Source organism: Ochotona princeps, chromosome 10 (genome assembly GCF_030435755.1).
Source record: "Ochotona princeps isolate mOchPri1 chromosome 10, mOchPri1.hap1, whole genome shotgun sequence".
NCBI lineage: Eukaryota > Metazoa > Chordata > Mammalia > Lagomorpha > Ochotonidae > Ochotona > Ochotona princeps.
The window spans coordinates 37544547-37558672 of record NC_080841.1 but is presented as its reverse complement, the minus strand read 5'-3'; the positions used below and the strand labels follow the sequence as shown (position 1 = coordinate 37558672).

At 41.0% G+C, this 14126-nt stretch overlaps 1 protein-coding gene and 1 long non-coding RNA gene across 3 annotated transcripts in view; both read left to right on the top strand.

The window, feature by feature from the left end:
* Nucleotides 1–14126, top strand: part of NEBL (nebulette) — a 352516-nt gene that overhangs the window by 226429 nt on the left and 111961 nt on the right. The window lies entirely within an intron of this gene.
* Nucleotides 1–14126, top strand: part of LOC131481255 (uncharacterized) — a 52868-nt gene that overhangs the window by 25257 nt on the left and 13485 nt on the right. The window contains exon 2 of the long non-coding RNA XR_009246187.1: nt 10099–10377. This is a non-coding gene — a long non-coding RNA (uncharacterized LOC131481255). The remainder of the gene's footprint in view (nt 1–10098; nt 10378–14126) is intronic.

Genomic DNA, 14126 nt, shown 5'->3' with positions numbered 1-14126 from the left:
TGTGTACCGCAGGCTTGTTCAGTCTGTCCCACATCCCATTTAGCTCTCTCACATGCCAGTGGGCATTGAAGTCTAGTTCAACCCAACCAACCTACTATCCAGTCCATACACCTACTGGCTGGTGCCTTTCTGTCTAGCCACCTCTGCCCCTGTCCTGGTTTTCGTGCTGTCTAGTGAGAGTGGTAATGCCGAGGGATTTGCACACTATTTCCCTTCTAGGCCACACTCACTCCCAGATTATGCACTCTCCAGGTGTTTCTGGCATTTGACTTGACAGAATTAGCTCCCAGTGCCAGACTCTGCCATCTGATGATGTGGCAAAGTCCAACCAACCCTCATCCACTCTAATTTTTGCTTGCACCATCAGAACAGTTAGCCCAATCTGGCTCTTCCCCAATCTAGCTCACATGAGGCCCTCAGGTGTTGTAGCCCTGCCTGGTCTGGTCTGCCCCCATCCCAACTCATGCTCTCCAGTGGCAGTGGTTGTCCAGCTGGGGAGCCCACATTCCCCTGCCAGCTTTGCCTATCCCCCCTCCCGCCGGTTCTCACGTGTGCTGTTTGGGCGCTGCAACCATATCTAGTACGGCTCACATTACCTTGGCATTCCTTAATGTGTGCTGGTATGTGTTGTGGCTGAAACTGGCCTGACCCACACTCTGCTGGTGCTTGGTTTTGCCAGTGGTTGATGTGAACGGGTTCAGCCTGGTCTGCCCCCCACCTATGCCATATATATGATGACGGGTATGTTCCTTTGGCCTGGTCTGGGTTGCTCCATATTGTAGTTCTTGCACTCACCTATAGGGGCTATGTTCCAACAGAGGAGTTTCCCAAGCTCCTCCTTCAGAAACTCTCCCTATGCCAGGTCTTGCGCGTACTGGTGGTTCCATGGGCCAGTTCTCATTGCTGACCTTCAATCTATTCCAGTTCTCGGTGTTGGCTGTTTCACCCCAGCCAAGGCTTGTCTATACCCAGGCACTGTTCACACATGGCTCAGTAGGGGGCCGAGACCCAGCCTAGTCCATCCTACATCTACCCAGGTTCTCCAGAGCAACAGATGGTGAAGGCATCTAGCCCAGCTTGGTGTGCCCAGCCCCAGTCCACAGTTGTGCCTAGGGAGATTGCAGCCATATCCAGACCAGAACGCAGCCCCCACTCCAGCCCCTGCACCCTCCCGTGGGAATCCCAACCCAGTAAGGGTGTACTCTCACAGCTCCCCAACCAAGTCTATTCCCAGCCCTAGATTGCGCGTGAGCCAGTAGGTGCTCTGACCCAGCTGGCTTAGCCCCTCACCTGTCTCAACCTTTGCCTTCGATGCTGTGGCATAGTATCCCTGTCTCATGCAGACCAGTTGGTGTAAGTACCTAGATTGGAATGACATGTGCTCCATCCTGATTTCTATTCTTTTTTGTGAGTTGAAGTTTGCTTGGCCCTTCCCAGTCTGCCCCCTTCCAGTTGCAGCTCGGCCCACCCCACATCCTACTTTAGGGTACAGCTTCTGGTGGTGCTGCCTTGACCCACCCAGATTGCCATCGGTTCCTTTACCCGTAAGTGATGGCAGGTGCCATGGTCACTCCTAGCTTAGCCCATTGCCACCCCAGCTCGCAAGCTAACCTGTAGGACTTGTATTTCCACACTTCCCCCACAGAGTTTACTCCTTGACCACGTTCTTTCACATGCTGGTTAGTGTCTTGACCCTGCCAAATGTGACCAGTCCACTATTCCACCACCCAGTCAAGTAATGGTACCTATCCCTGCCAGACAGGCCCCCATCCATAGCTTTGGTGTGGACTGGTATGTGGCAGTCAGTGATATTCTATGCTAACAGCCCATCTCAGGATTCCTAATTTGGCTGGTGAATCAGTCTGGCCCAAATAGATCTTATGGACACTCCCCTCCAAACCATCAGGTCTCAGTCCCCATGCTTGCCTGAAAGTTTCATGACCCTGTAACTGGGAATCACCCAGAATTCATCTCTCACCTACACTAAAGCTGGCCTTATTCATGGGTGTCCTTAAGCAGCAATTTCATATCCTAAAAACCCCAGAGCTCACCGCTGGGTGGCCAGCAGGCAGAGCCTGGAACCATTTGGCACACAGGCTGCCCAAAGCCAAGGACTCAGTCACTGCCTTTTGGCAGTGGCTTTGGCCTGAGTCCCCAGTCTTAGATCTGGCCCAGCAGGGGCACCTCCCACATCCGCCACACTGTGAGGAGCTGCAAGCTGCCCCCAACCCCAAGGCCTGGACCCCTCCCAGACTTGTCCACTGCAAGGTTTTGGTGGCAGGGCGGAGTTAGGACTTTAATCCAATTCCCAAGTTCCCCTCATGGTATACTCACCCTGAGGGAAGATCTCTGTTGGGCCTGGAGAAAGCCAAGGACTCAGTCACTGCCTTTCGGCAGTGGCTTTGGCCTGAGTCCCCAGCCTTGGATCCGGCCCAACAGGGGCACCCCCCCACAGCCGCCACACTGCAGGGAGCTGCAAGCCACCCCCAACCCCAAGGCCCGGACCCCGGGTTTACTTCTGATGGTAGAGATCTGTTGGTACCCTTGCAAAAGGGTAGCTTACAGGCTTGACTTGCTTCCACATTACATCATCTATACCGGGATCACTTCCAGGTAGCGATGTAACCAATCATGTCTTATTGATACCAATAAGAGGAGGATGGTACTTTCTGAACACATTTAAACAATTTTTAATTCCATTTTCGAAGAACTTTTGGAAGTTCCCATGTATGAGTTTTGTTATTTTTGTTGTGCATTATTCAAAATCTTTCCAACACGAAGTGTTCTCTTCATTGCATTTCTTTTGCTTGATTTCTGAAGGACCAATTATAATTAACAGAGAGTGCAGCAATCAAAGGGATGGTGAGGAATTTCAGAATGTTTCTTAGCTGTGCCAATGTTTCTCTTTCTCTCTCTTTCTCTCTCTCTCTCTCTCTCTCTCTCTCTCACACACACACACACATATACACACACACATGCTAGGCTGCGTCCTGGAGACCCTCTTCAACTCTTCTTCTATTTATAAGTCATTCTGCAATGCTTTGGCACATCCACTGCCAAGACAGTTTGTAGATTCTCTTTCCCTGGAGGTCTTTAAAAATAGAACAAAATATCCATCTGTCCATAATGGTTCTGATTCCCTCCTGCCGAAGAGAAAGAATAGACCAGATTTTTCTGTCAAGCTTGGCTTCAGCCCTGAGTGCTGTTAAATGGATGGGTTAGTTTTTTGGTGAGAAAGGCAGGGATGTAAAGTGACGTTCATGAATTTATTGGGGTTTCACTGTATACATCCTGGCTAAATTGAATGAAATATATCTTTCTCTTGCTTTTAATGTTTTTGAAGCACTTATTTTATTTGGAGTCTCACAACCACCATGTGAGGTAGATAGGGCCTGCGCAGCCTCCCCAGGGCCCAGAGGAGTCAGCCTCACAGCCTGGTGAGTGCAGACAAAAGCTGCTGCACCAGCGTGCTACTTGCCAGGCACACACTCTTTCCTTACCCTTGTGAATCCTTCCCTGATGTCCAGTGTCCAAACATTTCATTTAGGATTTAAAATTTTAGAGCCATGACAATTTGGGGAACCTACCTCAGAAACCATTACCTACTACTCTATTTTTCCTTCTGAAAAAGGTGTATTTTCACATAAAACTGTAGTAAGGTTTCCACGAGTCTTACACAGATAGATGTGTGTTGCTATATTTGTTTCTTTATATTTGATGCCTTATGTATATGTGTGTATGTTTATGTGTGCATATATAGTATATGCATATATGTGAACATATAGGTTTGGATGTGTGCCTGTGCCTTGTGTGTACATGTGTGTGCATACTGGTCAGAGTACCAAAGGAAACGGAGTGAATCATCTTAATGGCAAATCAAGAAACTGTATACCTAACTGTGGGTTTATGTCAGGACCCAGCAAAGTGCCCAGAAATTCAGGAAGTCATAATCGCCCTTCGGTCTAAAACCCAAAGAGACCTGGAATCGTGGAGGATGGGTCATGCAGAGGGAGTGGTCCTTGTGAGAATGAGGTTATTACCAGAGAGGCATCCAAGAGAGAAGAGTGCAAGGAAGAAATGCCTCTGCTTTTCAGCCTTCTCATCTCCCGCCCCTGCCTCCAGCAATGCAACTCAGTCAGAAGAGATTCTGCAAAGAAGCCTTGCGAAGTGTGGATTCCCCTCTGGGACCTGGAGCAGGACAGAGGAAGGAGAAAATGGAGTTGAATTGGAGGCAAATGGGTGGCTGTGTGTATGGGGGACAGGCTTTGTCCTTACTTTGTGAGTTCACCTTAGATTTGAATAGTTGGCATGTATCAGTACTACTCTATATTACCTTCATAGTTGAGCTAAAATGTCGATATTTGTGTTCCAAGCTAGGAGCAGGCATATATTCATTCTCTCAGTGATTATCTCACACTCTTCATGAACAGAACTTTTAAAAAAAATAGTATATTTTGATTACTCGTGGCTAGTGGGATGTCATTATATCCAGGCAGTTTCAGTGGATGGAATTAGTGAATAAAGACTTTTTGAATGAGAAAAATAGAGTGTTTTTAAAATAACAACCTTGTTAGAACCAAAACATTGAATATAGAATGTTGAAATGCTCTCGGAAATGATCATTTTCTATGTGGTTATGCCACTTAATTTGGTATACAGTGAGATGCATTTCTTTTAGTTTGATCTTGAGTTTTCAAGGTTTGTTTTGTCTCTTTGAGTTATTTATATTTTTACATTATACACAGTATTTCTGTAATTTTCCAAAATCAAAACTGTGAGACAAAGTATTTGGTGAGAGATCTTGCTTTTATCACCATTTCCTCCTTCCTAGAAAATATTTGTTTTGTTCTTTTGTTAGTTTTAGTTCATCATTGCATTATTTCTTTTGAATCTGTAAGGAAGTGTTTTTGTATGGAGCACATCCTTGCTCTTCTGCAGTAAGTGGCTGCGCACACCAGCCCCCACTCTGCGCTTGGTTTTTCTCTGTTATTGCTGCGTCCTGCAGTTCCCCCTTGGCCTTGTCTGAGATCTGCCTTCTGCATCTGACAGCTCCATTGTGACATTGTGTTACAGTTTCTTTAATCCATGTAGATGGGCATTTGGGTGATTTCCAGTCTTCTGCTATTGCTAGCATTGTAATGCCTAACCTTATATGTTTATAATCTCAAAAAAAATTTTTTTTTACCGGTAGACTACTTCTGGGAGTAGATCTTTATAGAGGAACTCCTGGGTTAAAAAGTAGATGCAAGTATAACTTCGTGGATATTGCCAAATTCCCCAGCACTGGGGTAGAACCATTTGCATTCCCGGTGGTAATACATGACAGGGCCTGTTTTTCCACGGTATCACCAATGGAGAATGTTGTCTGGGGTACATACAATGGAATCTCCCATTGTTTTAATTTACATTTTTCTTATCATGTGCAAGATTGAGCATGCTTTCTTATGCATGAGGACCATTTTGCATTTCTTTATCTGTGAACTGTTTGTTCTTCTTTTGTCCATATTCAGTTTTCTTAACTTTTGGAAATTTCTTGTATTTTAGGGCTGTTGGCCCTTCCAGTTAGGTTGCAATTCTTCCCCTTTACCTTTCTTTTGTTTACAGTGGTTTTTTCCCTTCTTTTTCTATGAATTTTTGTTTATTATTCATTTTTATCTTTATCTCATGTAAGTCAAGTTTTGCATGGTTAGTACTTTCCTTATTTGTCGCCCAATTCTTGGGATTCTGCACCCATGTGGGCGACCCGGAGGAGGCTCCTGGCTTCGGATCCGCTCAGCTCTGGCTGTTGCGGACACTTAGGGAGTGTGTTGGCAGATAGAAAATCTACATCTCTGTCTATCCTCCTCTCTATATATCTGAGTTTCCAATAAAAATAATAAATCTAAAAAAAAAACCCCAGAATATTATAGACAGGTAATTTGTAAAGGAAAGCGAAGAAAGCTCAACAATGGTGCTGACCTCTGGTGAGGGCTGCTCTCCTGTTGTGTCTTCACAATGTACGTGACACAGGAGAGATACAAGAGGGAAGGAACAAGCCTATGTGTGTAAGAGAGTCACCTGTCAAAGGTTTTATTTCTTTGGGAAGAGGAAAAGAAACAAGGAGTGGGAAGAGGAGAAGACAAGTGAGAGCATTCCCTTAGCCGCTGTTTCACCTTCCACATACCTGCAGTGGCTATTTCTGAAGTTGGGAGCTGGTGGATTGTACAAATGACCTGAACTGTGAAACTGCATCCCAGAGTAAGCATTGATAGGAACTAGAGGTAGAACTTGAACCCAGGACACTCCCATGTGGGAGGAGGGCATCTTAATTGCTATCTTATCTCCCAGACCAGATATGTCCCTGGAGAAACCTTTTAATAATAAAGCCATCCCTGTGGTATGGAACCTACTCCTGCAGCAGCAGCATTAATCCATGCTTTGGGAGAGTCCTAAAGGACTCCACCTCCCAGTACATTGCAGAAGCAATTACCATTGCAACATGAGTTTTGGAAGAAACAAACCAAGGCACTTTTGTTTCTGGATTCTAAATTAGGAATGGCTCCCCATTTCCCAGTTAAAAGTAATTCCCCTATGCTTTCTTCCACTGTTTCATACCATGCATCTGAATCTGGTTGGAATTTCTCTTGGTGTGAAGGCTGAGGAGCAGAATCGGTGGGCTGCTTTGCCTGTGTTATTCCAGCATTGTTTGTGATGGAGTCTTCCTTTTCTTGAAGAATGGGATGTCCTTTGTCATAGGCACAAAAACCTGCCTTGCAACAGTTGTCCTCTTCTCCCTAAGATGGGAGCAAGCAGCACATAGCTCTAATAGTAAGCATTTTGTAAAGTGTGTTAAAAGGCCTTTTGCAACCAAAGTCACAATGACTTGATTCTTGCGATGATATAAGTACACTGTTTGAGTACAAGAATTTCTAGAAACTTTCTCTGAATGGGCAACTGCTGTCATTCCGCTTTTCCAAAGAGAGAAGAGAGGCCTAAGAGGATTACGCAGACCTGGTGAAGATCTGCTGGTTGGCAGTGCAACTGGAATCCATGTTCTGAACCAACACATTGCATGCTTTTTTAAAAAATATATTTAATTTTCTCAGAAAACATGATTAACCTAGTCACTTAACAAGGAGCTAGACCCAATTTAAGATAATAGTCAATACATAGCAATATATGCATATGAGCACACCTGGAAACTTTTTGAAATTAGCAGTAATGATAACAAAGAAGAAATTGCAGAACCCCTTTAGTAACCCTCAGGAGGATGTTCTTTGGCTGATTCTTTCCAGACTTTTTCTATGCATAATCTGCTTTATTATGATCGTGCTAAGAGGGAACAGTTTTGAGGGAATGGCAGTAATATTAAGCTCTTAAGTATGTGGATTCAAGTGCTCTAAGTATATTATTTTATTTATCACAGAACTCATCAAGGGGGCGATCTTTATTATTTTAGTAGCACTTGGCTGAGACATTAAATAGCTCATCCAGCCTGGCAGAGTTAGTAAAGATGGTGCTTAGTTCTGCATTCTATGTGTTTACCCCTGCACTGCTGTTTTAACCACTAAGCTACTAGGTCCTGTGTATATCATGTTGGATGCTTTTATTTTATTAATGCTGTATCAGAAATGTCCATCCTATTTCCTCAGCATTCATATTACATTTCATGTGTAGTATCACACATTTCTTTTAATAAAAATTACTGCCACCAGTTTCAAGAAGGGAAAGTTAAAGACAATTTTTCTTGGTGCTTTCCACAAGACATTATTAGTATGACTTTGGCCTTTTCTCAAAGAAGCATCTTGTAAATGAAATAAAAGAGAGTAATTTGGAGAAGACCAGCATGAGGGAGTAAAATGTATTATTCGCTTTACAGACAGTGGCTGTTGCATGTTTCACATAGTGTTCAGGGAGTTCACTCTCCTGTGTTAATTCAATACCCCGCCCCTCAAGGCATTGCTACTAGCATTTGCTGAAGCACCTTCATTTCTTTTAACCCTCCCCATTCACATTGTTCCAAATTCCAAGTAACATGAGAATGCACAGTGGTATGTGGCTGGAGGGTGAGTGATTTTCAGCTTCATGTCCTATCAGAAACAGATCAAATAGATGTGTCCTGAGCCACCTCACCTGCAGCCTCACTGGGCAGTGCACATTTCACTGTTTGCTTCCATTGTTACATTCCTAGGCATATTGCTAAGAAAGAAGAAAATCAGTTGTCGTTATACATTTGTTCCCTCCGAGAAATAGTCAAAAGGACATTTTAAAGAAATGCATAAATGTGAAATTACAATATGTTAGTGACTCTTGCAGTAAAGTGTTTTGCCAGCAACATTTAATGTGTAATGTTGTCTGTGTGTGCTGGGAGACAACAATGGTAAACATTATATTTGTAAGCTGATTTTAAACTTTGTCAAAAGTTAATGTACTTACAGTTTTGTGTAAGATCCATATGGAATACTGGGTTAAACCTGGGAGAGTTCCTATTGTCAGGAGAGTTAATAAGTTGTACATCTTTTAGAAAAAAAGAGTATGTCTTTTTTTCCACTGTGCAGTTTCTATCAGCAAGTAAAATCTGAGCTTGTTCCTCAGTGTTGTATATTCACCATAAATGAAATATATGTGCTGCTGTAGGTCCAGAAGTTACTAGAGTTTTCTTTCTTACATTTTATGTCTTTAAAAAATGTTAGTAGATATTCTGATGATTTGTCCTGCGTGTCCTGACCAGGTTAGGAATATAGCTTGTCAAGTGTCACCAATCTGTTACTCTCATGGAAAAATGTAAAATAGTTGATTGCCTTGAGGAGTTTCAGGGGTAGACACAGTTTATGTCTAACCATGGTTAGAAACTTTTGATCAAGGGCCTGTTTGAAAGAAAAATTCTTTTCTTCAAAGATACGCAAGAAAGATGGCATTAAAGATTCCTAGATATTCCTACATTTAAAATTTTTGAATTGGTAGTTTGCATCTAATTCTTCAGTAGTTTTGCAAGTGGAGTTGCACTAGTAATTCAGGCTTGTGTAGACTAAGATGTTGGGACTCCTTAAGCACACTTCTTGCTTGTAGTTCTAGAATTGGGACACAAAGCATTTGGCACTCTTCAAACATCAGTTAAACCAGTTGACTGGTTAATCACCTTACCATTCATTGTATTTCATATCTCACCTAGGAAATGAAAGACTGTTTCTGAAATGAGGGCTGCCTTTATCAATGATGGTTTATCATAGAAAGACAGTCTTTTATGCTTTGCTGTTCTACATCACTAAATGATTAGGTAACAGCAACATTTGGAGGTACATTTATAACAATTATGCTTTGAATAGAGCATTCATGTAGTATGTGGAAATAAATATGTTCTGTTATCTTATATATCTGACTTAAAACATTAATCTTAAAAATTTCAAAGACTGTTGCTTTGCGTATAAATGCCTTTATTGGGTATTGGTGGGTGAAAAAAACATCATTGTGATGATTGGTTCATTTTTGTCCATTAGATGCATGCACTGTGGTATGATCTAGAATTTTCTTGAAGAAAATACATGAAAAATAAATCTTGAGAACTGGCATCCTGTTTATTAAATTTGGTGTTAAGATTGTCTAGATTTTCAAAATCTCCATTTCTATTATTTTTACTCTGTCATAAATTTCTCTTAAGTTGAAACATCTGTCTGGATGTACTTGCCACTAACTCAAAGTCTGATTAGATTATCATTAGCTTTAAAACCCATGAGAGAACATTATGTTAATAAATCTGGAAAATATAAATGGAATTGACTTGTAAAAGAAAATTTTAAACTACCAAAATGGACCCAAGAGGAATTAGAGAGTCTGAGGAAAGCAACAGCCAAGGAAAATATTGAACAATATTATTAAATGATTAGCTGCATAAAAGACTCTTGTGCCTGATAAATATCATATTAAGGGTGTTTAGTTCCAAGAAATGACTAACAAGAAAGAGATTTGTAAGAATATAGATATAAGGTTTCTTGTTGAGAGCCATTCCAACAAGTAAGGCTGAACTCCGTGGGAACTGTGCAGTTATTAGAAAGCAAATATTATGTCTTTTGGGGTTGCTGTGTGTTTTTTAAAATTATTTTTATTCTCTGCTTTTTTCAGAATGTTGCAAGGGTTCTTTGCGTGCTTTTCTGCATCTAGTTGAAAAACAGCTACCTGCTGGAGTTCTGACTGGCCTTATAGCTCCAGTATTCAGCTGTCATCTGGGTAGGTGCAGCTTCTGTGCTCAAACTGATGAAACGTACTGAGATTGGTTAGCGAGTGACTAGTGTGCCTCCTCTTCCTGGGTGCAGTATCTGCTTCAGTGGAACAATCTGGATAATTAGGTTGTGCAATTCATTCTTGGCTCCGAAGAGGCTGGTCCTGAACATATCCTTACAGGTAAATTTGTTTGTAAATTTGTCTGTCATAGCTTTATTATTGAGTCGGTCATGTTTCATGACTGGCCATAGACAAATAGGATTAACTGATTTACAAAGAACACGCTGGTTCTTGAACATAAGTGGCTCCAGTTCAGTAACATAAATATACATGTAAAATGCTTTTTAGTGTATAAACAACTGTGTAACAGCACATCCATTCAAAGAATAAGCTACCATAAGCAAGTAGTGTTTAACCCAAGAATGTAAGGTGGTTTCATATTAGAAAATCTGTCAAATACAATTGATAATGATCAAAAGTCCAGAAAGAAAATCTGCTGATACTGGGAAAGCATTGGACAAAATTCAACAACAATCCCTAATTCAATATGTTAAACATTTAGTTTCTGTGGGTTTTCTTTTTTGCTATTTCCAGTAAACCACAAATATAATTTTTATTACCATACAAGAATATGTAAAAGATTTTAAAAGCCCCTTGGTACAGATAATAAACTCTGTCTCCTAAGCTTTTAATTCCTGTGGTGTTCTATCAATAAATATTTACAGTGAAGCATTTCATTAAAATGGTGTAACTTTCAAGAACTATTAAAAGGAAAGAATAGAGAAAGTTTTTCTTTGTTTCATGAGAGACCTTGATTCAAGAGTATACCTTTTCTAAGTGCAATGGGAAGGATCACGGTGTTTTTGGGGAATGAAATGCTCTCCTTTGGGAGATGACCTTGCAAAATCATTGTTTACTTGCTGCAAGTAAAGCAGTTTTCCTCTGACACTTTGAACTGATCCCTTTCTCCGAGTCAGATCAGTGCTGTAATCATGACCCCTGTGCATCTGTATTCCATCTTAGACTCAACATGCTCGGGTCTGAGAGCTTTCCCCGTCTCTTCAGAACAATTTATAACACTTTAACGTAGCCTCTCCTTCATCCTTTGTATTTTGTCCACCATTCAGTCTACACCTTTAAAGTCTTTAAAATCTGCGCTTTTCATGACTTTTGTGACCCTGGTGTGTATTTCTCTCTTGCACAGATAAATCTGTATAAGTCTTCTAATTTTATCTGTATGTTTCAGCTTATTGTACTGCATTGCTATTGGATTACGCTCACTGTGTTGGATTTCCATGTCACTGTCCTGCTTAAATGTTATGACTCAAAAGATTTCTGATTTTATTGTAAATAAAATGGTTAACCTGACTGTGGAAGCACTTTCCATTTTAGCTCTTCTGTGTCCTTCACTCAGGCCCTGTCCATGCCATGCTGAGGTGGCTTTTCACAGCAATTGTAGTGTCTCTATTCTGTTGTCTTTCTGCTGTATATTCCAGCCTCTCTTTCTCAAGTGTGTAAAGCTGACTCCATAAAGTGCAGACCAAAGCCAAAGATCATGAAGCTTTAAAGTCTCCCTGCTGTTGGGATTTCCTCCATCCTCTGAACTCTTTCAGTACTCTAACTCTCTGATGACCTTTTTATAGCCTATGCTTGCTTTGCCTCTCTATTCACAGATTATAATACCCTTGAGTATGAGGCTAGATTGTGATCATTTCTTTAAGTTCTTGTTGCCTATAGATCGATATTTAAGTCAAATATTGAACATGATATTATATCTTTATATTTCAAGTATCAAAATCATTGATTTGTTCTTCTTGTGAGCTACATCTCTATTCCTTTGGGAGATGGTAATGTAGCTAAAAATAAACAACATAGATCATCTGGCTTATTTTTAAAGTGTGATTTTATTTTTTTTCATATCTACATTCCTATTTGAATCAAAATTGTAATATTGTTAATATTCACACAGTAGTGTGTTAAGAAATAAAGTATTATTATAACGATAGGAGAGAGTAGGGTATTTAAATTGGAGGATCAAGAAAAGTAATGCCTAAAGTCATCATTTCTTTCCCCATATATGATGACATGGAAACTTTGTGTTCTTATATTGAGTGAAACTGCCAAGAATTTTTTGCAGCAGATTGAAAGCTATGATAAATATCTGCTTTGTAGATCTTTGGATGGTGTTCTTGCTTGAAAATCAAGCTTGAACTCCCCATGAGATCATTGCAGAGATAAATGCTTAAAAGCTTTTCAAAGCCATACGCTTGGCTCTATCAGAATTTAATTTCCTGCTGATTGTGTTTATATCGATCTTGGAACACACAACTATGAATATACTGAGATTAGCTACATCACTGAAGATTTCCCGTATCTTGGGAATACATTCCCGTTTTATGTCCATAGGGAATCTGTGTTATATATCTACATGTATCGACACTATAGGTAGTATTCTAGGTTTTTTTATGTAAGCAAATCTGTTTATTTGAAAGTCCAAGTTACAGAGAAACAGAGAAAGAGAGAGAGAGAGAGAGAGAGAGAGAGAGAGAAGGGAGGGAGGTAGACAGGGAAGGATGGAAGGGGAAAGAGAGAGAGAGAGAGAGAGAGAGAGAGAGAGAGAGAGAGAGAGAGAAATGTATCTTCCATCTGCTGGTTCACTTCCCAAACAACCACCATGACCAGGATTATACCAAGCTGAAGCCTACAGCCAGGAACTTCTTCTTGGTCTCCCATTTGGGGAAGGGTTCCCAAGGCTTTAGGCCATCTTCTGCTGTTTTTCTCAAAACAGTAGGGATTTGGATCAAAAGTAAAGCAGCTGGGATTTGGATCAGAAGTAGAGCAGCTGGGACTTGAACCAGTGCCCATTTAGATACTGGTGTTTCAGGGGTAACCTGGCCTGCCACACCACAGCATCCACCTAAATGTTCTAGTTTAAAAGTGGAGTATGAGAATGTGCTTGGAGATCATTAAAAGTTGTGATTTTTATAACAGTTATAAATACTTTGATATATTTAGAAACAGGTTTAATAATAAATGTGCTGTGCTTTATTAGCCATTCATTCATGTGTGGTGATGCTTTGAGATGTAGTCATAACACAAGAGGAATTTTAAGAAGTGGATTTCAACCAAATAATACCAGTGTTAAATTAAGCAACAGGCAGATATGATGAATTGATCCAAAAATGTATAGAAGATCCTGTCCCTGGACCTGTTCATGCTAATTTTGAACTTCATTTGGGAGTTCCCAAAAGCATTTAATTTCCAGAGAGCTTATAAGTATTTAATGAGATAAAGATATATGAAGAACTTACCACAATGCTTACTATTTAACACAAATTACATTTATTCCTCTAGCAAAAACAAACAAGAACACATGACACATAAAAAAAATGTTTGCCAAAAGAATTGAATAGATGAGGTTTTCATCTTTTAACTCTTTGCACCGTGGTGATAATTAGGTACGTAGAAAAATTTGATAATCACACCATCTTCTGAGTAGAAAGGTAGGCCTACCTTTAAGCAAAGTCAGGGTTTTGAAGCTAGGTCTTGGAATTCTTTACTTGGTGTTCTTCTGCTCATACCCATGGTGGTGCTTCATGCCTGCCGTTTTCCCAGTGATGTTTCTGTGACAGCAGTTCATCCAGTGGGGACCTGGTGGGCTTCCATCTTCTGTCCTTCCTCCACTCTTGTTAGACATAGTGGTTTTGCCATGTCAGAAAAAAAATAGTTCCTGTACATATTTTCTTTTTTTGAGTGTAATATAAAGAACTTGTGCAGAAGCCCCATTCTTGGGCCAGGCACAGTAGCCTAGTGGGCGTGTGCCGGGATTCCTCATGGGCACTGGTTTGTAACCCAGTGGCCCTGCTTCCCATCCAGCTCCCTGCTTGTGGCCTGGGAAAGCAGTGGAGGATGGCCCAAAGCCTAGGGAC